Below are 22,695 nucleotides of genomic sequence, written 5' to 3' on the forward strand. Positions count from 1 at the left end.
ACAATGGGGGTTCAGGGGGCGTGTAAGGGGTGCGCAGGGGTGTGGACAGGAGGGGGGTGCAGGGTTTTGGGCGGGTGTGCACAATGGGGGTGCAGGGGAGGGCATGGGGGGTGCAGGGACGTGCAAAGGGGTCGTGCACGGGGTTCACAGGGTCCAGGGTCGTGCACGGGGGGTGCCCAAGGTGGGTGTAGGGTGTAGGGGGGTGCTCGGGAATTTGCAGAGGGGGGTGAACACTGTGCACAGCTCGAGCAAACCCTGCACCCCCCTGTGCACGCCCCGAGTGCCCCTTCCTGTGTGCCCCCCTTGTGCACCCCCCACGCACCCCCACAGGGGGCACGAGGAGGGGCCGGAGTGGGCACAGGGGATGCGGGGTGGGGGGCACTGGGAGGGCACAAGGGGTCGTGCAAAGTAGGTGCACGGGAGGTGCAGGGGTTTGCACAAGGGAGCGCAAAGGGGGTGTGCTGGGTTGAAGGGGTTTGCACAGGGGCGGGCACAGGAGGGCGTAAGGGGCGCCCAGGGGGGTGCAGGGGCTGGCACTGGGGTGCACAAGGGGGTCTAGGCTGTGTAGGGAAGCCGGGGGGGGTGTGCACGATGGAGGTGGGGTTGTGCACGGGGATCTGTGCAGAGAGATTTCGGGGTGAGGGTGCACACGGGGTACCGAGTGTGCTCGTGGGGGTGCGAGGATGCGCCCAGGAGGGTGCAGGGTGTGAAGGGGGTGCCCGGGAGGGTGTTGGGGGGTGCTCAGGGGCACAGGGCCGTGCACAGGGGGGCACAGGGAGGTGCACAGGGGAGTGCAGTGCTCCAAGGCATGAGTCCACCACGGCATCACACCTCTGGATTGGGATACGGGACACAGCTCGTGGTACCCAGGGGGTGCCATCACCTTCCCTCCAGCACTCCCGGGCCGCCCAGGCAAAGCAAGAGCTGGGCTTGAGCTCGGGTTCAATTCCACGAGGGACTGGCACCCCCAGAGCCCGGGCACAGCAGTGCAGCGATCCCGTAGCGCTGGCGCCGTATCCTGGTGCATCCTAGGGCACACTGGGAGCAGAGCACCTGGACACGAGCCTTTTGCAGGAGGGCGATTTTAACCAAAGGAAAATCAAATGAAGCCCTGAGAGAGCAGACACAGCCCAGGGGGCACAACTGGTGTCACGTTTTGCTGGGCGTGAACCAAAACCCCCCGATCCGACGTGACTTTCGGCGTGTTGCCCCCCCAGAACTGAAGTTCCTGGGCTTTGCTTCTTAGCTCTGCCGCAAGGAAATCTCTGAAATATTAAAGTGCATTTGGCTGCTTCCTTGAAGCAAATTACCAGGGCAGTTTGCAGGCAATTCCCATAATTGCATTTTCCCAAGTGCTCCAGCATTGCTGCTGCTCCTTTATTATTGATGAGCTGCTTTACTCCAGCTCCCGGAAAAATGACCCCTTGCCTTTAAAGATGCTTTAACCATCTTTTAAAAAAACCCCAAAACCTCAAATGCAACTTGAATTCTCCTTTCTCCTCCAGCTATTAGTTTACTTAGTGCTGCTAATTAGTCTAACTCGTTTCCCCCCCCAGGAAACTTGGAGTGATTAGTGGGATGTGGTGCATCAGGAGACTCTGGGAAAATGTCTTGCATCTCTTGATTTGGGCTGCACGACCTGCAGAGCCCTGAAGTTGGTCTACCAAGACAATCCCTGTGCTCAAAAAGTCCACCCAAAGCATTTCCTACAGACCTGCATGTGACTGGGAATGTGCTTTGGGAAGACAGAAGCACTGAGTGTAACCTTTAATATGTTTATTAGCTGATTTGTATAGTTAATATATTAAATTTGATATATATTTATGTATCTCATTCTAACCCCTGCCACGGGCAGGGCCACCCTTGGCATAACCGTGGAATCATGGAATGGTTTGGGACCTTCAAGCCCCTCCTCCCTTATCCTGCAGCAGTTTTCCCACCGTTGGTTTGTCTTCTTCCATGAATAATTGTATTTTCTACACCTGACCACGGATTCCCTGACTCGCACAATGCCGCTCGTTCAACCTGGGTCCTGGAGAATTTCCAGCTGGGATGAGAAATCATAGCTTTCCCACATCTTTATAACCCTTTATAGTCATGATTGAGGGGGGGAAAGACAGGAAATAAAGAAGAGGATCAAAAAGTCAATGGTGTAAATGTCTTGAGTGCTGGTTATTTCATATAAATCCTTGTTTTCAGGGCATTGTTTGAGTTTAAGCTGCACATGCTTTTTCATTTTTTTAAAATTTTAAAAATTATTTTATTTTATATTTTCTGTCAATTTTTATTTATCCAGAATTTATTTTTAAATTTATTATTTTATTTTATTGATGTTTTAATTATTTTACTTATTTTTATCTTTTTATTATATTTTAATTCCTTATTTTATTTGTTAGTTTATAATTTATTTTTCACTTTATTATTATTTTATTTTATTGGCATTTCGATTATTTCATTTTACTTATTTTATCTCTTTATTATATTTTATCTTCTTATTTTATTTGCTATTTAATGTATTTAGACTGTTTTTAACTTTATTATTATTTTATTTTTATTGACATTTAAATTATTTCATTTTACTTATTTTATTTTATCTTATTATGTATTTTCTTATTTTATTTGTTATTTAACTTATTTAAAATTTATTTCTGACTTTATTATTATTTTTATTGACATTTTAATTATTCTACTTATTTTATTTTATTATATTTTATCTTATGTTATTTGTTATTTAACATACTTTATTTTAAACTTTATTATTCTTTTGACATTTAAATTATTTCATTTTACTTATTTTATTTAATCTTTTTTATATATTATCTTCTTAATTTATTTCTTATTTAACTTATTTATAATTTATTTCTAACTTTATTATTACATTTTTATTGACATTTTAAGTGCTTTATTTTACTTGGGTTTTTATTATATTTTATCTTCTTTTTTTTTCTTATTTAACTTATACTTTATTTTTAACTTTATTATTATTATTTTATTTTTATTGACATTTTAATAATTTAATTTTATTTATTTTATTTTATCTTTTTATTCTATATTATTCTATTTGTTATTTAACTTATAATTTATTTTAACTTTATTATTATTATTTTCATTTTATTATATTTTATCTTCTTATTTTATTTGTTTTTTAACTTATAATTTGTTTTTAACTTTGTTATTTTCTTCTTATTGGCATTTTAATTATTTTACTTATTTTATTTATTTCATTTGATTTCTTTTTTTTTTTTTTATATGAAAGGGTACAGAATCCAATTCCAGAGAGATACACAACGCTTGGGGAACCCCAACAGGCTGGAAACCCCAAAAGCTGCTGGTGACACCCCACAGCTGAAAACAGCAGCGTTTCTCTCATCCTAGAAAAAGAATTGAGCCAGAAAAGCAAAAATTCGGGGAGGAACTTGAAGGAACGGAGCTCACTTGATTCCCATCCTCAGGCAAAGGGATCATGTTGGATCCAGACTCCTCATGGGATCATTGTGCCCCTGATGGAATCATTGTTCCTTTTCATTCTCCTGATGGGATCATTGTTCCTCTTCACTCTCCTGGTGGGATCACTGTGCCCCTGATGGGATCGCTGTGCCTCTGGTGGGATTGTTGTTCCTCTTCATTCTCCCAATGGATCATTGTGCCTTTGATGGGATCATAGTGCCCCCGATGGGATCAAGTTTCCTTTTCATTCTCCTGATGGATCATTGTGCCCCCAAATTGGATGATTGTTCCTTTTCATTCTCCTGATGGGATGATTGTTCCTCTTCACCCTCCTGATGGATCATTGTGCCCCTGATGGATCATTGTGCCCCTGATGGATCATTGTGCCCCTGATGGATCATTGTGCCCCTGATGGGATCGTTGTGCCTCTTCATCCTTCCCCTCTGAATTTAATCCCTGCAGGGGTTTAAACCTCTTGAAGCACAAACCCACTTTGTGTCAGAGGGCTCTCGGCTGCCAGGATTCCCAGGATTCGCAGGGAGCAGACCCGGCGTGTTGGGCCCCGCTCCGGGCAGAGATTAATGCACAGGCAGCTCCTGCTCCAGAGCCTTGGCAGGGAAGCATTTCCAGCAGCAAATCCCAGCCCTTGCTGATCCAGCAGATGCTGCCTGCTGAGCTGGCAGGAGTTTTCCTGGCAGAGGGATTTGCTCACCAATCAAAACTGTGGCGGGAGGGAGCTGCCAAAGCAGCAGCTGCTGGGCTGAGGGGGCCTGGGGAGCTTCCTGAGGGAAAGGCAGCTTTTATATGAAATATAGGATCTGGAATTGGAGTAAATACGTGTGTGTAGGAGTGTCATGGAATGCCAGAATAGTTTGGGTGGGAAGGGACCTTAAGGATTATCCTGTTCCACCCCTTGCCATGGGCAGGGACAACTTCCACTAGCCCAGGTTGCTCCAACCTGGCCTTGGACACTTCCAGGGATGGGGCAGCCACAGCTTCTCTGGGCAACCTGTGCCAGGGTCTTCCCACTCTCCCAGAGAAGAATTCCTTCCCAATATCCCATCTAACCCTGCCCTCTGGCAGTGGGAAGCCGTTCCCTGTGTCCTGTCTTTCCAGGCCCTTGTCCCAAGTCCCTCTCTAGTTCTCTTGTATAGTAATATATGGTTTATATTATATATGAATTTTATATGTTTTATATTATATATGAATATGTCTGAGTGTATAAGAATATATTTTATATTAAAATCAAATATATAAGTAATAAAAAGATAGATAGATAAATAGATAGATAGATAGATAGATAATAGATAAATAGACAGGCACAACATAGAATCATAGAATCACTTATACTGGAAACCACATCTAAGATCTTACAGAAATAAGAATAAAAGAATGAAAAAAAAATGAAAAGGACAAAAATGAAAGTATAAAAAATAAAAAAGACAGGGCAAAATTATCCCTAATAAGTAGCCATAATGTCCTGGGGGGTGGCACATCCTTTCCCTTCCCGACCACTCCAAGGAGCAGGTAAAGGCAGAAATTGAGTTTGGGATTATCTGATGGCCATGATTTTGTTCTGAGTGTTTCTTCCAGGGCTTCAAATGCCCTGGTGGCACCAAACCGGGTGTTTCCAGCCTCCAGATGTTGTGCTTCCACATGTTTCCAGCTCCTCCAGCCCTGCTCCAATAAGATGGGACCAGGTTTTTGCAGATGGAGTCATGGAATCACAGACTGTCCTGAACTGGAAGGCTCCCACAGGGATCAAGTCCAGCTCCTGGCCCTGCACAGGACAGAGTCAGGAATCCCACCACATGCCCATCTCATCCCTGTATCTGTTGTGGGGGTTCCTTGCACCTCCCACTTCCTGGGATGCCGTGGAATCCTGGAGTGGTGGGTCCTGGGCCTGCCTTGGTTGCTCAAACAGTGATGCCTGAGAGCTTTCCCAGCACAGCTGCTCTTTCCCTGAGATTTCCCTCCAATTAATTCATTGATCTGTATTTTCTCCTCTTCATTCTTTCTTCCGGAAATCCCTGCACATCCACCAGGAGGCAAATGCCAGGCTGGGGATGGAGCCTCCAGGCTTTCCCCACGTGGGGGTGCCATGTGGATGGGAATCACACGTGTCCCACAGCCATGGAAAAGGGAAAAGTGACACTGAAGCAACTGGGACTGCTCCTTGGTTTTTTGCCGTAAAAAAAGGAGAAAATCTATGGATTGGGAAAAGTAAGATTCATAAAGCAAGTATTCAAAAAGCAAGGAACTATGTGGATGGGGAAAAATAAAGATTCCCAGGGCGTGATGCGTTTTTCCAGATCTGGATAATTCCTTGCTGTTTGCATGCCTTGGCATTCCCCAGGGAAAGAAAAATCCCTCTTTGGAGCTTGTCATGGCCTGGTGCAGATTGAGGAAACCTGGAAGCAGCTCTTCAGGAGCCCAGGGGATGGAATCAGCCTCCTCCAGGTTAAACTGGGGTGGAACAACCTGTCCTGCAGCCGAGAGGGCTGTGGGGGGATAGAGGTCCAGCCGAGCCGGAATTGAGCCCGTCCAGCCCTGCCACGTCCTGCTTGGGCCTGTTCCACCACATTTTGGTGAAGGCTGGTCCACCCACCCAGCTTTGTTCCCCATGCTCTGCTCTCCTGGCCTCTCCCCATTCCTCACTTACAGTGTTTACGATACCTGGAGGGGTGACACTGGGATTAATTTCCATGAGAACACGTTGAAAGTGTAAATATCTCTGAGCAGGGACGCTCGGCAGGTTCGTGGGGTTTGTTTTCCTCCAAGAATTGGCAGCTTTCCTGCTCCTTTTTCTTGCTGCACGTGACCAGAGTGAACATGAGTGTCATTGGAGTGTCATCTGCACATCTGGAGCAGGACTTGGTCTCTGCCCTCTGTCCCATCCTGGGGTGGGACCAGAACTGTTTCCCAGGCTGTCCAGGTGCTTTTAGTGCTCTCAAGAAGCTGTGACTTCTCTGCTGGTATAAATCAAGCAAGTCCCAGCTCAGCCTCCTCCTGTCACTGGTGTTATCTCCCATCCTGGGAGCTGGAGGGGAAGGGAGGAGCTCAGAGTTCTGTCCAGGGAAGGGTGAGAGTGAATCTGTGGGGCTGCTGTGGTCTGGTGTAGGAGTGGGACCCACAAAACAGCCCCACGGGGTCACAGCAAACACTCAGGGGTTGGGGTTTCGATGGAGAGCTGTTCTGCACCAGCAGCACCTCAGCAGGAGGAGGCAAGAGGGCTCTGATGCTGCTGGAGTAGAGCAACCATGGGAAGAGTGTCCAACAAGGCTCCTGAGGTTTGGGAGTATTTTGACAGCTGCCAAAATGGGCTCGAGCTGTGGTGCCAGGGACGGGTGCAGGGCCTTCTGCCAAAAGCCCCCCACATCCACCACCTCTTTGTTCCTGCAGGAGGACAAGGTGGAGGGGACACTCACTGAACTGGACCTACAATTCCCCACAAGGTGCTGCTGTGTTTCCAGGGCAGATGCCCCAGCTTGGTTTCACCTGGGAAGAACCAACACTGTGCTCCGGGGCTGCATTCCCAGAGCAAACCAAGGTACCGTGGGTGGGAAAACCAGGGCACTCAGCACAAAACTGCTCCTTGCTCTGAATTAAAACATTCCTGTGAGTCCTGTGTTGGACAGGGCTTGGAAAAAACTGGTCTAGTGGAAGGTGTCCCTGCCCATGCAGGGGAGTTGGAAATGGATGGTCTTTAAGGTCCCTTCCAACCCAAACCATTCTGTGATTCTGTGATAGAATAGTTTAGGTTGGAAGGGACCTTTAAAGGTCATCAATCCCAGCCCTCTGCAGTGAGCAGGGACACCTTTCCACTAATCCAGGTTGCTCCAAGTCCCATCCAGTCTGCCCTTGGACACTTCCAGGGGTGGGGCCACCACAGCTTCTCTGGGCAACCTGTGCCAGGGCCTCCCCACCCTCACTGTAAAAAACCTCTTCCTCCTATCTAAGCTAAATCTCCCCTCTTTTAGTTTAAAACCCTCACCTCTTTTCCTATCACAACAGACCCTGCTAAAAGCCTTGTCCCAATCTTTCTTATAGTCCCCACTTAAGTCCTGAAACCCATTATGAGAACTTCCCCACATTTGAGGGTTTCCCACACCTTCCTTGGAAGTGCAAGGTGTTGTCAGACTCACAGACTCCCCCTCTGGACACGGATCTGATCCCAAAGCAGTGTTTTCCCTGTTTTTCTGGGCACAGTCTCAGTGCCTCCAGCTCTCCTGCTGCAGGAGCAGGTCGGGATGGGACTGTCCCCTCAGTCCAAGGTGTGCATTCCTGCCATAAATTCCGTGTGTGGCGGCTGCTCTCCCCCGTTTGTGGTTAATGTGTAACTGGAAACTGGCTGGGGCACATTTCTGGGAGCACAGAATTATCTGTTCCCTGCCAGGGCCATCCCTGCCTGCCCACACTGGGGGTATTTTTATCTGCTGCTGGATGGTATCGTGTGAAGGGCGGTGGATGGGGAGGGCTGGGGGTGTTGGAAGGGTATCCTGGATCCTTCCATTTGACTCCTGCAAGGTCTCCTCAGAGTCTTCTCTTCAGCATGGAGAAGAGAAGGCTCCAGGGAGACCTCAGAGCCCCTTTCAGTGCCCAAAAAGACTCCAAAAGAGGAGGAGAAGGACTCTGGACAAAGGGGGAATGGCTTCCCACTGCCAGAGGGCAGGGTTAGATGGGATATTGGGAAGAAATTCTTCCCTGGAAGGGTGGGGAGGCCCTGGCACAGGTTGCCCAGAGAAGCTGTGGCTGCCACATCCCTGGAAGTGTCCAAGGCCAGGTTTGATGGGGATTTGAGTCTAATTAATCATCATAAAAATCATGTTCCAGTGGTGGGAGGGACTATTGATCAGGGAATGTACTGAGAGGACAAAGGGTAATGGTTTTAAATTGCCAGAGGGCAGGGTTAGGTGGGATATTGGGAAGGAATTTTTCCCTGGGAGGGTGGGGAGGCCCTGGAATGGATTTCCCAGAGAAGCTGTGGCTGCCCCATCCCTGGAAGTGTTAAAAAATGTGTAAATAAGGCACTTGGAACTTGGTTTAGAGTTGACCATGGCAGTGCTGGGTTAACAGTTGGACTTGATGATCTTACAGATCTTTTCCAACCTTATCAATTTTATGGTTCCAAAGACCCTTCCAACCTGAACCATTCTGTGATTCTGTGATCCCTGCGGGGCAGCTGAGGAAAATTCCTCCTTGGACAGATAGAGTGAATGATCACCTGAAGGGAGATTCTACAAAAACGTGTCTGAGAGCAGCTTTGAGGAGCAGGAAACAGGACTCAAGGCTGTTGTGTGGCTGGGAGGAGATGTGGGAAGTCCTTATCCCAGCCCAGGGAAAGGCACTGTTGGGTTGCTTTCTGCAGGTGTTCAGGAAGGACACCAGCCCTCTCCAGCACTGGGTGGTTTCCAGAGCAGACAAGGGATGATCAGGAAGGCTGTGGGGAGAGCTGGTGACCCCAGAGAGGAGGGCTGGTGGAGATGTTGTTATCAGAGCACTGCTCTGCCCGTGGGCTCGGCTGCACAGGGGCTGTATCAGCCCTCAGCTGCCTGGGCTGGGCACACATGGCTCCTTTCCAGTGTTCCCCACTTGGCCACATCCCACTGCACCCCAGTTATCAACACCAGCCACCCCCACCACCCTGGCACTGGGGTTCCCCTGGTGCTTTCACCCCCAGTCACCCTGGCCAGCCTTCGTGTCTCTGGTTCTGCTCTCCTCCTGCAGCCAGGGCAGGGAGGAAGAGGCAGGGTCCTTCCTGGAGACAGGCTCCTTCCCACCCCGAACATTCCCAGCCTTGAAGCCCAGGAGGGCTGCTGTTCAGGCAAGGGGAAATGCAGGCCTTGGGGTCTGGATGCAGCCTCCAATCATGGAATCATGGAATCATGGAATGGTTTGGGTTGAGAGGGACATTAAAGCCCATCCAGTCCCACCCCTGCCATGGGCAGGGACACCTTCCACTCTCCCAGGTTGCTCCAACCTGGCCTTGGACACTTCCAGGGATGGGGCAGCCACAACTTCTCCGGGCAACCTGTGCCAGGGCCTCCCCACCCTCACTGTCACTATCTGATCCTTTTCCTTTAATGCTTTTAATTCCCTTTAATTCTTCCCCAGGAAGTGGGTGAGGCCCCAACACCAACCATTCCATCCCGTGGCACACAAATGGAGCCTTGCTGAGGTTTTCCTTGCTGGGACAAGTTGTAGGAGGCAAGAGCATCATCCCATCACTGTTGGTTCCTCCAGGGAAGAGCCTGTCCCTGGTACCAGTGAAGGAAAGGAAACAGGGATGAAGCTCCAAGAAGCCTCCCTGGGGAACTGTGGCCTTTGTGGACCTGGCTCAGGAGGGAGCACTGGCTGCAGACAGGAGGAGAGGACATCAAGATGGGTGAAATCTTGGAGTTCCCCACCCTCTGCCAGGGCAAGGGAGGAAGTGAAAGTGGGCATGGAGCTCCAAGTGTGGCATAACCCAAAATCAGCGCTTTTTTCCCCATCCTGTGCGTAGGCCTGGCACGTTCCTGCAAGAGGATGGGGGTGGGACAGATGTGGGTAGAGCTGGGCCCTGGCACACAAAGGGGAACCAATATGAAGAAGTGGTGGGAGCAATGTGCTGATGTGTCTCCAGCTGATTTAATTCCTAGAAACTCCACAAAGAGCTGCATCTGCTTCCCAGAGATGATGCTCCTTGGTCAAACATCTTGTTCTCTAAAGCAAAGTGACCACAAAGCACCATCCTGAGAGCAGAAGTGGTTTATCCCTGCTGTAAATGAGCAAAGACCCAGAGATCAGCCCCACTCCTGCCAGATTTTCTCGTTCTGTTCCTTCTTTTTGCCAGTGGAATGATGTTGTTTGGAGGGGGAGGCTTTGAGATGTGTGGAGAGGTGAAAATCCAAAAATTTGAACGAAGATCAACCAAAGGGCCTCAGAGATTTTTATTCTCCATGCACTGAGAAAAGACATTCTGGCTGTATTTTCCAATCAAAGCCTTTTAATAATAATAATTAATAATATTATTATAATATATAATTTAAATAATTAATAATTAATAATAAGTATCAATAAGTAATAATTAATAAATAATTAATAATAAGTAATTCCCTAATTTAACACCCCAATGCAAAAATAAAGATGTATTGAGTGGGCTGAGTTTTCTGTGAGCACGTTTGATGTGCTGGTTTCAGGCTGAGCAGCTGAAAGCAGCAGTAAAACCTGTGCAAACATTAATCCAGTGCTGATTTCTCATCAGTAGGAAAGGCAGAACAGCCTCACATTGCTCTCCCAAAGACGAGTTTGTTCAGCCTCAGCAGATAAACACCAACTCCCTGACAGCACTAAATTGGGGCACTTGGGGTGTTGGGTTAGTGGTTGGATGATCTGAGAGGACTTTCTCACCCTAAATGATTCTGTGATTCCACATAAACCTGGGTTTAGCTGTGCTGGCTGAAAGGCAGCTGGGTTTATACACCACCTGCATAAAAGCAGCCCCTCTCCACTAGGAAAAACTGGGATTTTCCAGAGATAAATTGTTTTTTCTGCTCCTGCTCAGTGAAAGGTTCTTCTTCTCCAGAAAGGGTTGACAGGGAACAGTGGCAAACCCAATGACCAGGCCAGGGAGTGAGTTTTCATCTCTGAGTCACAGGGGAAACGAAACAGGAATTTGTATTGGTTTTGAACTCCATGAAATGCTTAATCTGTTCACTTTGCCTGTTCATAAATGCAGATCTGCCATCTGGAAAGTCCCAGAACTCAGAGGCAAAACCATGGGCTTAGTTAAGCCTTGTACTGGCCCCTCAGCTTATAGGGAGAAGATGCACATCTGGGAATGTGTGGATTAACAAAGCTCAGGAGAAGAGCTCTGGAGCCAGGCTGGGAGAGCTGGGGGGGTTCACCTGGAGAAGAGAAGGCTCCAGGGAGACCTGAGAGCCCCTTGCAGGGCCTAAAGGGGCTCCAGGAGAGCTGGAGAGGGACTGGGGACAAGGGATGGAGGGACAGGACACAGGGAATGGTATCAAATGGAAAGAGAGAAGGTTTAGATGGGATACTGGGGAGAATTCTTGGCTGGGAGGGTGGGGAGGCCCTGGCACAGGCTGCCCAGAGAAGCTGTGGCTGCCCCATCCCTGGAAGTGTCCAAGGCCAGGTTGGAGCAACCTGGGAGAGTGGAAGGTGTCCCTGCCCATGGCAGGGGGTGGGACTGGATGGTCTTTAATGTCCCCCCCAACCCAAACCATTCCATGATTCCCTGATCTGGCCAACATTTGCAGGAGCTGAACTGTGTCATGAAGCCCAGGCTCTCCCAGGTGGGCTCATGGCATCTAAAACGTGCAACACAAGCTTTACCATCCTTTCTCTCTGCTGCTGCCACCACGGGCACCTTTCTCTGCTGCTGTTTGCTCTCCTGCATGCCCAGACTCCCAGAAATGCCAGGCAGGGCTGGCTGTGGTGTCTGACTCACTGGCTGTGCCACGCTTGGCAGGGCCCAGCTCAGGCTGGGACACGACGGGATCCCAGCAGTGCAGGAACGCCCTGAGCAGCCCCATGCCATGAACACCCAGCTCCTGGCTCTGGGATAGCACCTGGGGGGCTATTTGGGGAGCACCTTGACTTGCTGCAGGCAGGGCTGCCTGAGGACCTGAAGAGGAGCAGGAAAATCTCCATCCTTGCAGACAGTCAAGCCTGTCCTCAACACAGCCTGTGATCGTTGAAGGTCAGGCTTGGAGCAGAGAGCCCAGATGACCCCCCAGCCCCAGATATTCTGTGCTGAAGTCTGGGCTCACATGGACAAGCTCTCCTGGCAATCAGTCCCCCACAGTGAGGCAGAGAAGCCCCCCCAGGACCTGGGGGATACGTGTTAGTGGTTCCAGGACACCACAACCCCGTGGTTGCATAAGCTGGGATGAACTTTGCAGACACAGAGCATCTCCATGCCCTGGGTGAGATGGACCTGCCAGACAAGGGCGGGAAGGAAACACTGCCTGGGGGTGCAGGTTGCCCTGACCAGGACGTGGGAGCATTTTTTGTCCCCTAAGCTTTCCTTTTCCGGTTACAAAAGGCATTTCCCAGGGGAAGTCTGTCCCTTGGATCTGATCGAGGCAGTCAGGGCTGGTCAGTCCCTGCCTCTGGTCTCACTAAGCCCTAAATGGAGCCCATGTTTTCGTCAGCCCTCTGTGGTTTCCCCTTATCCCACTCCTCCCCAAAGGCCCTCTCATTCCTCACTGCCATCCTGGGGACACTGGCTGCACAGGGACCCCAAATGAGGGTGGCATTGGGTGGCACAGGGCCATGGCCCTGTCCCCAGAGAGCATCTGGTCATGCAGGTGTTGTCATGTGCCGAGATGGTGCCCACAAGAGCTGAATTTGGGCTGGGAGGCCCTTGTGTCAACAGGGCCTTGTGTCAACTGTCAAACAGTTATTTTCATAACTGAACTACTTTTATTATGTTATGTTTCAGTTAATGTTTTTAAAGTGCAATTCAATTGTCAATAAAGCCTTTAAAAATCTTTATTAAAAAAAATTATTCTTACAGAATAAAGTCCACTCTAAGTAATAAAACTGCTTTAAATTTAGTTCCAGCTCCTTGCTGAGGTGCCACCTTGTTCCAGGCACTCAGGTTGATATGATATTTATAACTGCTACACTGCAGTCAATTTTGGGACGGGCAAATCTGGGGAAATCAGGACAGGACAACCCCAAAAGAGGGATCTCCATGAAACTCTGGATAAGGAACAACTTTACTGTGAAGGTGATGGAGCACTGGAATAGGTTATCCAGGGAGGGTGTGCAGTCTCTCCCTGGGGATATTCCAAAGCCATCTGGACACAATCCTGAGTAACTTACCCTTGGGGATCCTGCTTGGCCTAAGGGGAAATGAGGTAGGAAGTGTTTCCAGGCTGTTGGGACAGGGCTCAGGGACACCATCCTGGGAACCTGGGAAGACAGCCCTTTGGATAAGGAGCTGGCAGCCCCGAGGCAGCCCCAAGTGCTGGAGAGTGCCCACAAGACCTTGGCACACACCCATGATGAGCATGAAACTCCTCTCAAATCTAACCACAAACTCTCAATGACTTTTCCTTTCTCTTGCCTGATGATGAAACACCCTGAACTCCTCGGGAAGTGAGTGGGAAAACTGGGAGGAGAAGGGATGGGAAGGGTTAACCCAGTTTCTGGCTGTTGATCCCACAGACACAATGTCCCCCTGCAGCTGCACTCCTAAGCCCCTCTCCTGCACACTCCAGGGAGGGCTGGAGGACCAGGGCAAACTCAAGAGCTCTCTCAGGCTCCATCACTCTTGTAACCACCTGCATGATGGAATGGGAATGCTCAGGGAGTTTGGGAGCAGCACCAGCTTGGGGAGCACCTTGACTTGCTGCAGGCAGGGCTGCCCGAGGACCTGAAGAGGAGTGGGAAAATCTCCATCCTTGGAGACACTCAAGCCTGTCCTCAACACAGCCTGAGCTCACTGAAGGTCAGGCTTGGAGCAGAGAGCCCAGATGACCCCCCAGCCCCAGGTATTCTGTGCTGAAGTCTGGGCTCACATGGACAAGTTCTCCTGGCAATCAGTCCCCCCCAGTGAAGCAGAGAAGCCCCCCAGGACTTGCTAACAGGGGTGGAGGGATGGGGGAACAGAACCCTGAGCACCAAGGGACCCCCTGCTCCATCCATGCTCCACCTTCTGCTATCCCAGGTGCTCCAAGCCCTGTCCAACCCAGCCTTGGACACTTCCAGGGATGGGGCAGCCACAGCTTCAGGATGACCACAGATCCCTCCCCCTGTGGGGACATTCAGAGGTTTCCCTGGACTCCAGGGCTCTGCTGAGCTGGTCAGCATGAGCAAAGAGCCTTGCCCAGAGTTGCCCATCAGCTTTTCCCACTGGTCCAAGTTGTTGCCATCACCCCATAGCCATAGAGGGACAGGGATCATGGAGCCAGGGTGGTGTGGAGGATCAGCACTGTCCCAGGGATCCCCCAGCCCACCCTGTTGGCCCTGGGGGACACACAAAGAAGCAGAGCATTGTATCCCAAAATAGCTGCCTTGTTCCAAAGGAAAGGTTGGTGCAGTGCCAACCTATAGGGTTCCATGAGAGCAGGAGGGTTTCCTCCTGCTGCAGGAAGGTGAGTGACTCACTCCTATGGAAACTGGAGGCAATCCCTCTCCCTGGTGAGTGTCTATCTGGAGGGAAATCTCCATCCACTTCCCTTCCAAATACCTGCTCCTGAAATTATCTCTGCCTGGGCTTTCCTTATCAGATGATCTGTTTATTCTGACAATCACAAAGCCCTGAGGGCTCTGTCTGTGCCTCCAAGCACATCCCAAGGCTTTGCCATGGCCACCCCATGAATGATTCACTGAAAGGGAGAACTTGGACAGTCCCCTGGAATCACCAGGAAGCACCTGGGAGCACTGGGCTAAGGGAAGGGTCTTCCCTACCAGGAAGAGGTAGATCCCGGTGACGCTGAGACGTCTGTTGTTCCTACATGAGCCTGTGGTTCAGTTTAATGACAGTGACCAGCCCAAGGGAGATGGTGGCTTCAGGGTCCAGACAATGTCCAAGGTGTCCTTCAAGCTACTGCTGAACCCTGATCCCTGTCCAGGCTGCACCAAGTTGGTTGGGACAATCCTTGAAAGGGAGCGAAACCATCACCTGTTTTCCTTGGGTCCTTCTCTCCCTGCAAACCCAGAGCTTTCTCCTTCACTGAAAACAGCCTGAGAAGTCTCTGCTGGTGACCAGCCGTTCACTTTTCAGCCTGGAAAAGGCCAGCTCAGCTTTCTTGATCCAAAAAGACCTGCCTGAATGGCTAAAAGGAAGATCAAGACCTGGCTTGCATGGCATGGGACCCCCTGTATTGAAAGGCCCTTTGGTCTCTAAATGCCTAAGTCAAACACATGTTCATATTAAATCAGCAAAAAATAATAATACACAGGGCAGAGACTGTGGGGAAGAATCATGGAATGGGTTGGGTTGGGAGGGACCTTAAAGATCATCCAGTTCCAACCCCAGGACACCTTCCACTAGCTCAGGTTGCTCCAAGCCTTGTCCAACCTGGCCTTGAGCACTTCCAGGGATGGGGCAGCCACAGCTTCTCCAGGCAACCTGTGCCAGGAACAGAATTAAATGGAAGGATCGTCTGTGGGGTCTCCCCATGGATCCCTCTAACACAGGACACTGGTCTTGGCAAAGGTCCCCACGACTCCCCCAGTTTGAGACAGAGACTGGGGCCCAGTGCAGAGGACAAACTGCAGGTCCCACTGTCCTTCCTCCCCCCTCTGTGTCACAATCGACTCCCTCTCTTTCCCGGGGGATAACGGGATCATCACTTCTCCTCCCCTTCCCTCTCTCCTTGCCTACACATCCTCTGCTCCTTAGGCCCAGCTTATCCTCTCACTTAGAGCTGGCCTAACCAATACCCACTTCATTAAGCACTCAATTACTCTTCACTTGTATTTAACTTGGAAACCCCTTCCTTTTATTCCAGGACTTGTTTGGGCAAAAACCATGCACGGGACCAACTGGAAGAGCTGGTCAAACAAACACTGTCGCCTCCAGAGCTTGTTTTGCAAATCTGGACTTCCCAGGGCAGCTTGGCCAAGAGCTGGAAACAGATTTGCAAGGAATTTTGTTTGGCCAGGAGGAATTGGCCTCCATTTAGCTCAGAATTGCTGAGGATGTCAAACCTGCTGCTGGTGACAAACCCACTCCCAGCCAGGGGATGTCCAGCTCTGGGAGCACACACAAAGCACCAGGAGGCTTTTGCTCCATGTCAGTCCCGTCTGTGATGCCAGTCTGAGAGCCTCTGGATTAATCCCTGGAACGTGACCTTTAAATGCTGGGAGTGGTGGAAGAGATATTTTAACTGCGGTGGCAAAGGTCCAACTAAGAAACACCAGCCAGGCCCTAGATAAGAATATTGGCCTCCTGACAATGATTCCAGCTGGGAAGGAGCCTTAGGGCTGGTCTCCCTCCTGGGAGGTGGGTTATGTGGGGTGGACACGGGAAAGAAAGTGCTTCCAACCTCGCTTGGTTAAAACAAATCCACATCCATGATGGAACACACACCGTCAGCCTGGAGAAATCCACGGGGATTTCCCACCTTCCTTCCTTGCTCCAGCCCTGGCCAGGGAAATAGGGGTTGGTCACATGGCTCTGCACTTCTGAGGGTGGGTACCATGAGCCCAGTTTGAGTTTAATTGGTGTTTTAAATGAGAAAATGGGGGGAAATGCAAAAAGAAAAAATAATCTTGATGTTAGGAGAGGTTTGAAAATGGAGCAGCTGAGTTGCATCCATCCTCTGCAGGGAGGTTTTCCTGCTCAGGGCTGTGGAATCCCTATCCCTGGAGGCATTTAAAAGCCGTGTGGATGTGGCACTTGGGGACATGGTTTAGTGGTGGCAGTTCTGGGGAACTCCATGGTCTTAAAGGTCTTTTCCTGCCTCAATGATTCCATTGTTTTTAGCAGCACTAATGTTGGTTTTCTTCCAACAGGGCTTGTGTCCATGGGGAGGGTGCTAAAGGATGAGTTGAGTGGAAGAGGAGGCCACCAACCTTCTTCCAAAGGGCAGGAAGCAGGATGGCTCACTCAGGAGGGGTGTTTGGGCATCATGGAGCTGTGATGGTGCCCTTACCCATCAAATCAGGGGGTGTCCAGTTCGGGGTCTAAAGAGAGACGTGGTGTGATTCTTTCACCCTATTTGGAATATGAATTTAGATGGAATCCCCAGTGGGGTCCATGTGTGGGCTGGACTCATTGGGGCTGACAAAACCTCTTGTTTCCTGGGCTGAGCTGGACAAGAAGCACCCCCAGCACGTGGCACCCACAGGGAGCAGCAGCTTCCCGGGCTTCACACATCCATGTGTGCTCCCAGTACCATTCCCTGGGTCGTCCTAATGGGAATCCCCCTGAGGATGCAAATGTTGTTTTGGAGCAGGAGGGGAAGGAAGTGACTTCAAAAGTGAGCACAAGGGGTTTTTTTTGGAAACAAAGGGATTCCAGGGTGGGACCTGTGCTGGTCCCGTGGTCTCAGTGTTGGGAGCTGAGAGCAACAATAATGACCCACAAAACTGCTGTAAAATGGTTTTTCCCCCAGCATTGCTGGGAATTTGCTCCTGAATCCCTCTGTGGTTCCTGTCTGCCAGTCCTTCATGAGGGATGGGTAAAAAAGCATGAGCCACTTTCCAGCTGGAAGAATTCCAATGTGGTGCCAGGCTGTGTTTGCACCTTCAGTCAAGCACTGACCCCCCCAAATTTGGGGGGCAATTGGCCCCCAGGGTCCAGCTGCCCATGCCCACTGTGTCCCACCACGCTGCTCCCAGGGCTCCATGCGTGGTGGGGCCTGTCCTGCACAGCTCTCCAGCAGCTCTGCAAAGAGAGCAATGAGCCTTTTCCAGGAGAGCCTCCCCACCCCAGCACTATTTTAGGCTCGGACCATGAGGTGGATGGGTCTCTGCTGCTCGTTTTAGGAAGGCTTGGTTTCTGGACATGTGTTTATCTGTGTCATTGAACACCAAGATCAGTGCAGAACCTCTTCCAGCAGCACCAGCCAGGCTGGGGGAAAGTTCTCTCCTCCTGGACACCTTTTCCACCACCTCCTGTTCTTGCAACTCACTCAAAGCCTCTTGAGTAAGACCTCGGCTGTTGGGTTTTTTTTTTCAATCTCTGTCTTATTTACTATTCTCTAGGCAGTCCCAGAGGGAGGTGCAGAAGAGGAAATGAAATTTGGCAGAAAGCTCAGCATGTCTGCTCGAAGAAAGCCATCAGTGGGGTCAGCAGCAGCAGAGCTGCCCCTGCCAGAGCTGACCCTGAGGGGTTTTGTGGCTTTGCTGTGATCCCCCTTCCCTCCCTGCACGTCTGGGAACCCACAGCACACGTAGGCCAGGCCGATGGGTTAATTTTAACGCACTGTGATGTGTTTATTTACAGTCTTCATAGACGCAACATTGTTGGCCACAACAGGATGCTCCTGTTTCGGGGCCCAGCTGCCTTGCAGCACCTTTGCAAGCACCATCCTGAGGGAGGGGGATGCCCTTGGAGGCTGCAAACACCTCCAAAAAAACCCTGGGTTCTGTAGGAGCTGGGAGGAAACGTGAGTGGCACCTCCATCACCCTGGTGCTCCGGAGCCCTGAGGAGGAGGGCTGGGGAGCTCAGGGGGGAGGAAACGAAAGCTGGGCTAAAAAAAACCAACCCAACTGTTGGTAGAGGAGAGAAAACACACACCCAGCTGGCCAAAGCCACAGAGCAAAGCCCTCTGTGCACTAAAGCAATGTGGACAAGTGTCACTGTTTGCAGCTGCTTCCAAACAGCACCACGAGCATCGGGTCCCCTCCAAGGGCCTCTTCCCCAAACTGCACCAGCCCCGGGCAGCAAAGGTCCCCTGTGCCCTGTTTGAACCCACCTGGGAGGTCCCCTCGAAGGGATTAGTGGGAAAAGGGTGGGAAGTGCCTCTCTGAGCTCAGCACCCACCCACCAGCACCTCTGGGGTGGCAGGAGGGGATTCATACAGAGCACCGAGGGATGGACAGAGGTACAGCATGAGGAGAAATGGCCTCGAGTTACACCAGGGCAGGCTTAGGTTGGATATTTGGAGACATTTCTTCCCTGAAAGGGTGGCCAGGCACTGGGAACAGGCTGCCCAGGGGAGTGGTGGAATCCCAGCCCCTGGAACTGTGCAAAGAACCTGCAGATGTGGCATTTGGGGGCGTGGGTTAGTGGTGCTGGGTTTACAGTCAGACTCGATCTTAGAGGGCTTTTCCGACCTTATTCCAGCCCCAACTCCCACCTCCAACTAACCAACCCTATTTTGGAGCTCCTTGGCTGCTGGGAAGGTGCTCCCATGTCTCCAGAGCAGCCAGTGGGTACCAGCCCCACCTGACCCTGTTGGCACCATGAGCAGAGGCTTCATTCTCCAGCCGGGTTGGCTTTTGCTGCCCCTCATATACCCTTCAAAGTTGCTGATGGTCCTGAATCAGGGCATCCTGGAGGGAAAATGCAGCCACCCTGGGAGGCAGCAAAATCAGAGCTGCTCCCATGGAATGTGCCTCCTGTTCCCATGGGATGTGCCCCCTGCATCACACAGGGCACATTTCTGCCTCCCAGTTAGGTGGCTGGGCATCTTGCCAGCCAAGAGACCACGAGAAGTGATCAAGTCACGTTGGATCAGGGCATAAGTTTGCACTGGCACAGATTTAGATGAACATTCACCCTCTCCCACCAGCCAATGCCAGGCAGGTCTGCAGGCTCAACCCAACAAATCTGCAAACCTTCCGTCCTTTCTTCCACTAAGACTTTAAAAAAACAAGCAATGAAAAGAGATTTGATAGATCCCAGCTTGTCTCAAGCCCTTCTGCTGTCTCCCTGCGGGTTTTAGCTGCACCCATGGGTGCAGCACAGCAGGGCTCTGCCGTGGCCACCCAGCTCCTCCCATTCCTGTATCACATTCCTCCCCACTAGTCAACATGGAAATGTTTTGAAAGTGTCTTAGAAACCTGCCCTGCTGCCAAAACAGCTGAAAAATGAAGCCATGGAGGGAACTGTGGGGCCGCTTTCCAGGTCGGCTCGCACGGGTCTCACCGCCGTGTTCTGCTGCTGCAGCTGCACAAATCATTCCCTTTTCAATGGGATTTGAAACATCTGCCTCTTCCTTTGGCTTCTTCGAGCCGCTCTGGAGCTGGGAAATGGAGATTTGGGGGCAGGGAGGCTCTTGGTTTGGGTGCCCTGGGTAATAGGTGAGCGTTGCCTGCGTGAAGGACAGGAATCAGGAGGGTGGGTCAGGGTGGGCACCCTTCACCCTCCTCCCATGTGCCTCCTGCCCAAACGAGTGGGAAAAGGTGAGAAAAAGCAAAAGGAGGGGGAAAGGAAAGGCTTTTCCTTGAAGTGGGCAGTGAGGCTGGGAAGCTGCTGGGACTTCCAACCAGGCTTGGAAAAGGTCTGATGGGAAGAGGACTCTCCAGGGGACCACTTTCCTGCTCCAAACAAGCTCTTAGAAAAACATCTCCTCTTGCCTGTGGAAGCATCCAGCAACCAAAGCACTCCGGAGGTCGTGGCCATAATTAATCACCCTTGGAGATGGAAAAGGCGCCTTCCTCTTGTTTTTGAGCCTTTTGGCTTCATCTTGTGGTGGAAGATCTGCGGGCGTTCAGCCCTTGGAGGACCAGGCTGGGGGAGACGGCGCCAGGCAAGGGCTGCTGAGCAGCAGCAACCCCCCCACGGGTCACAAACAAGCCTCTGGAAATCATCCACAGCTCCATCCATCACCCCTGGACATAGTCCCTCCTTTGGAGGGAGCCGGGGTGAAGGATTTGGGGGATGAAACCAAGGTGCTGTGGGCCGGTTAACCCAACCTTTGCCCAAGAAGTGCTTCCCAATCCAGGAGAACTGGGCTTAACTGGGCACCCGGGGCACTTCACCTCACTCAAGAGCTCTGCCCAGGCATCTCCCTCTGCGCAAGCAACGAGCTTGTCCTTCCTCCTTATCAGCCCCGAATAGCTGCGACGTGATGTATTGTTTTCCCTCCTTAAACAAATTACATCAGAAGGAGGAAACGGGCATATTTTTTTCCCCTTCTTTTCTGGCATGGATGTCCATCAGCAAGATCTGTGCAGCCCTGTTTCTGTGCCAGGCCTTCATATCCTCCTCCTCAGCCGGCTGCTGCTTTCTGCTGCTGAATAATAGATGGCACTGGTGCCCTTCCCCCTCTCCATCAGGGGCTTTGTGGTCCTCTCCCAGCCATATCTGAGGAGCCCCTCCACGGAATGAGATCCAGCTGGAGCAGGAGGATCTGGCTCCCACCCAGGGCCACAGATGGGGAATGCACGGGGGAACCCACGGCCATGGAAAACAACGGGGCCACCTGCACGTGAATCAGTGGGGCTTGTTCTCCAGCCCCAGCCCGGCCAGGGAACCTCCAGCCCCCCCCAGATTTGGAGGTTTGTCGCCCAGGTGAGTGAGCCCCACTGGGGAGGTGGGGTTGGACCTGGCCATCGTCCCTCGGGCAGCAGTCACCCGCAGGGAGAGGGTGGTGGCCCTCCAGAGCTTCCTGCGGCTTCTTGAGAGGCTGTGTTGTGCCAGGACACAGCAGGGACAGACTCCAGAGATGATATGGGGGCCATGACCTCCCAGCTCACACCCACAGAACCCAAACTTGATATATTTCCTAGAAATTTAGCGCAGGCTACAAAGGTGTGGGAGGGCCCTCCACAGCTTCCCAAAGCTTCTCAGGAGGCCTTGTCGTGAGAGGGATGAATGGAGACAGATCCCAGGGCATCTCCACAGGGTGTTGGGGAGATATGGCAGACACAGCCTCCCAGCTAACACCCACAGCACCCAAACTCTATTTCCTAGAAATGCAGGGCCCTTGAAGGACTTCTCTTCCACAGGATGGTCCAATACCCCTTATGTTTCTGCAGATGTTTTGCATCCCAGCACAGGGATTCGGACAGGTCTGCTCCTCCCTGGGGGAGCTGGAGCCCCGTTTGTGGCTGAGCCCAGGCCCTCGCAGTTCCCAGGAGAGCAATAATAAACAATGTCCTTTGTAACACCCACAAATTGCTGTTCAGGAGTTTGTTTCTGCCTCTTTTCGGTATCGCCGTCCCTGGTCCCGTCCCCGGGGGGGGGGGGTTGGGAGGCGATCATCCCTCTCCAGTGTCAGCCCTTGGAGGACTGACATTCCTGGAGGATGGGGGGTTCCTGCCTTAGCCCGTATCCCGGTCCCGTTCCTGGGGGTCAAGGGAGGAGCGGTCGGTGCCCCATCCATATTCCCAGTCCCGGCAGAGGGAGCGGGGGGCTCCTGCTCTAGCCCTAATCCCGGTCCCATCCATGGTCCCATCCCGGCTCCAGTTCCGACCCCAGCCTCTGCGGGGGGTGTCCCGTCCCTGTCCCAGCCCTAATCCCACCGCGTCCCCATCCCGGCAGGAGCATTCCCGTCCCGTCCCGGGGGTGGGGGCGGTCCCAGCACTGGTGGGGGCGGTCCTGGCTCCGGTCCTGCCCCGTTCCCAGTCCTGTTCCCAGCGCCGGGAGGGCGGTGCGGCCCCACCCCCGACCCCGTCCCGGCTCACACGCGGCACCGGGACCGGGACAAGGAGCGGGGCAAGGAGCGGACCGGGCATGGCGCTGCCTCCGCCGCCCTCCTGAGCGGGGCCATCGGCTCCGACCCAGGCACCGACCCCCGGCACCGACCCCCAGCTCGGCATCGCCCGGTGAGCGCGGTGGCAGCGGCCGGGGGACAGTGGGGGCACAGTGGGGGGATAATGGGGGGATAATGGGG

The 22,695-nt window shown here is 51.6% G+C and overlaps 1 protein-coding gene across 1 annotated transcript in view; it reads left to right on the forward strand.

The window, feature by feature from the left end:
- The first annotated feature begins 22,504 nt into the window (after positions 1 to 22,504).
- The window catches only part of P2RY2 (purinergic receptor P2Y2), an 11,340-nt gene continuing 11,149 nt past the window's right edge, over positions 22,505 to 22,695 (forward strand). Inside the window, exon 1 of the mRNA XM_017821950.1 lies at positions 22,505 to 22,627. The gene's annotated coding sequence lies outside the window, so the exon portion shown is untranslated. The remainder of the gene's footprint in view (positions 22,628 to 22,695) is intronic.

Source organism: Lepidothrix coronata, unplaced genomic scaffold, assembly GCF_001604755.1.
Source record: "Lepidothrix coronata isolate B3197 unplaced genomic scaffold, Lepidothrix_coronata-1.0 Scaffold93, whole genome shotgun sequence".
Classification (NCBI taxonomy): Eukaryota; Metazoa; Chordata; class Aves; order Passeriformes; family Pipridae; genus Lepidothrix; species Lepidothrix coronata.